The sequence below is a fragment of the Olea europaea genome, unplaced genomic scaffold, assembly GCF_002742605.1.
Source record: "Olea europaea var. sylvestris unplaced genomic scaffold, O_europaea_v1 scaffold1391, whole genome shotgun sequence".
In the NCBI taxonomy this organism is placed as follows: domain Eukaryota; kingdom Viridiplantae; phylum Streptophyta; class Magnoliopsida; order Lamiales; family Oleaceae; genus Olea; species Olea europaea.
Genome location: NW_019231432.1, coordinates 110,320 through 113,847, shown reverse-complemented (window position 1 = coordinate 113,847; position 3,528 = coordinate 110,320).

The window sequence follows — 3,528 nt, the reverse complement described above, 5'->3', positions numbered from 1 at the left end:
TGGGTGGTGCTTGATGTTTTCTGGAGTTGCTGCCCACAATATAACTAGTCAACAGAGGGTGTTTGCCTCTTGAGCGTAGTTTTTTTTTTTGCATTTTGTGTTTTATCGCCTACGTAGGGGCCTCCAAATAAGGTATCCAGGTCGTGAATGGGGGCCTATTCTTAGGCCTGCGGCCTCCACGATGCTTGTGTCCTTCCCTGAGTCTTTCCGCATCATGGTCCCTCTTGCGGGGAGAAGCAACCCGCTGGTGGGGAGGGCCTCTTCATGCCTAGGTTGCTGGTCATACCTAAGTGGGGGTATATTCGCCTGGGAAGATTCATTTCTCCTATCTCGAGGGTGCTCCCACCGGGTGTGGTGCGCATACTCTCGACAATCAGTAGTATCGTGGCTATACAAGTGATGGTACGTGCAATATTCAGGGAGGTTTTGGTTCGACCTTTTCCTAGGCCCAGAACCATGCCTTCGGCCTCTACCTCTACGAGGGGCTTGTTGTGAAGTTCCAGCCTGCCGATTGTCAGTCATAGGATTGACATCTTCATATGCCATGGTTGGTACTGCATTCAAAGTGGTGGTGGTAAATGCTTGCCCTAAGCTTTCATTACCAGCTTGGTTTATCTAGTAGTCTATCAGGTAGGAGGTCAGCCCTCTGGCATGCTGCCTTTGCGAAGGTGGGAGCCCTCTGATGGCCCTATTCCTGTGTTCAATCAATTCATCATTGATTATTTGCCGTCTCATCATTTCAAGCAGGGCATCATAGGTGGTGGGATCCTGATTTTGCACATCCCTCCAGAACAGAGTGTTCATATTCAGACCTCCCCTTAGCACTGATAAGGCCTCACAATTACTGACTTGCACACAATACGTCATTTCGTCTGTAAAGCGTGATAAGAAGCTCTTTAGGGATTCTCCATTCGCTTGTCTCATGTCCTGAAGACGCTGGATAGGGGCCTCTCCTTCCTTACTCACAGCAAACCTCTTCAGGAATGTGGTTTTGAATTCTGGCCAACTCCTTATACTCCAAGGTGGCAGCATGCTATACCAAATTTCAGCAGCTCCACTTAGTATCAAGTGGAAGGCCCTACACTTCACTGATAGAGTGGCTCCTCTTAAGCTCATGTGGGTCTTATAAGCATTCAAGTGTTTCTCCGGGTTGCCTCTTCCGTCATATTTTGGTATTTTAGGCATAACATAGTGGCTGGGTACCTGGGCACTCCTTAACTCCCTCAAAAACTGTAGATTTTTGTCGTCATCATCCAAGTCCCAGGACCTCTGCTATTAATCTAAGTCATTATTTTCGTCAAACTCATATTTGGGTGGTGGATGTGATGTACCGGCTTGGTTCCTAGCCTCCTCCTCCCTCCTTTGAAGCCTTTTTCTAGGTGGAGCAACACGGGGGGCATTTTCATGCATTTCCTCCGGCTGCTGAGTCATTGAAGGTGGGGACTTTGGCCTCGTTCGAAGCTCACGAGGCTGTTGCTGTTGCCTGCGCCTTGGCTCGGCTAGGCTGATTCTGTCAAAAATGTTGTTTGACCTCTTAGGTATTTGTTCCAGCTCGTATATAGGTGGGAAGTTATCCTAGTTATATAGGACCTCAGTAGGTCAGCCTGAAGCATAGTTGGAGGAAACGTCAACTTCCAATTCCCTTTCCATGGGAATACCACCCTAGTTGTATTCCGGTGATGCAACCCTTTGTCTTTGAACCTCATCCTCTTGTTAGTATTACAATTGGGGTGCATAGGGAGGTATAGGAAAACCTCCTTGGCTCTGCATTTGGGCCATGAGTTCTCTTTTAGTTATGTTTTGGCTTGCGATGTTTCTCATGTAAGCGGCTATGGCGGTCATTTCTCTTGAGATTTGGGCGGCCATTCTCGTACCACCTCTCCGGTGGTGGTGGGGGCCAGCAACGAGCTGCTGCAGTGGCTACTTGTAGGACTGCCCTTGCATTTTTTCTTACCCTCCTGGGGGTACATCCTCATCTCAGCTCATTTTTCTTCTAGATTTCAACTTCAAAATTTTTCAAACTTATGGGGCTTCCTCTTCCTCATTTCGAAGAACAAATCCTTTTTCAAGTGGGATGCTCGAATGTTCTTCTTTGCTAAGCATCTCTCCACACGATTACTTGCGGTTATAGTGTGATTTTCCACAGACGGTACCAATCTGTTAACCCCAAAATATGTTGTCAATAGATATCAGACCCACCCGCGCACACGCAAGTCTAGTCCAACACGCTAAGACACGTGGATGGTCTGGAGTGGGCTGATCGAGGGTGTGGAAGCAGCTCAAAGGCGTGGGACGACAACGTTCGGAATTCGACAAGACTTTTATAACGATTGTACAATAATTACCAATCGTGGTTTGTAGAATGTGTATGTAATGTTGAATTATCTTTGTAAGGAAGTGAGGGAGAGTAAAAGAGAGAATATTAGTTCTTGTATTGAATCTTGCATTAAACTTTGTATGGGGTATACGAGGGAGCATTTATAGTGTTACAAGTTAGATCGTGGTCCTCGATTGGGAGTACACGTGGCCTCATCTTGTTAGTTTACATGTCAATTGTAGGTATCAAGTTTAACTGCCTAGCCTGATATACATTTATTAATTGGCAGAGCCACCGCTACTTAGATAAGACAAGACACTTGCCCTCTATGATGGATATCCCATCAATCATTCAAAAAGGATTCTTGTATAAGACCGGATCTCTAGAGAGAAGCGGTGCCAGTTGTCTTGGGCTTCAGCTTTGGTATAATGGGCCTCGATATGAAGAGCCTCGGTTATGTACACCACCTTGATTACTGCACTTTGGCATACAAAATTTGGGCCACGTCATAGGAGTTGTTTGCTGGTGTTAGTCAATCTTCAATGGCTTAGGGACTTTCGCTCAGATGCCACGTGATTCGGCATGGGTGAGCCATGGTCCCAATGGGTCAACCAAGTGTATCGACACATAACAAGAACAAATGTGTTTGAATAGTAAATGATGGTACATTGAAGAAATTAGTGTTGAAGGATGTTATAACCTGGGTTTTACCTTTCTCAAATGGTTTATTATGTCTTCGACAATAGTTTGCAGTAATGTTTCTACTGCATTCCCTATAATGCTTGCATCTAACCATCCAAATTTGTCTTCGAGGTGCACAAAAACATTTTCTGTATGGATGATTTTTTTCCAAAGCATATGTTATATAGTTTTTTGAATGATGTATTACTTACTGAGTGGAATGTTGACGAGATTACGTGTATGAATTATTGATACTGCAAGGAGAGCAACCTTGATCACAAAATTTTCATATTGTTGTGATCCAGATGAGCATTAAGGGTTTCTTACAAGACGAGGAACAGTAACCTGATTTTCTGAGCCATATTTTTCTTTTCTGGAATCGTCAATACTTTCTGCTGGTTTCTTGTAGTAGACTTCCTTATTTGTTGATGATGGTGAGACTTGATTAATATTTCTGCTGTTAGACGCATTTGATCTAAATGAAAAAAGCATTTTCATGTCCATGTCTTCAGCTCTAACCACTAATATTT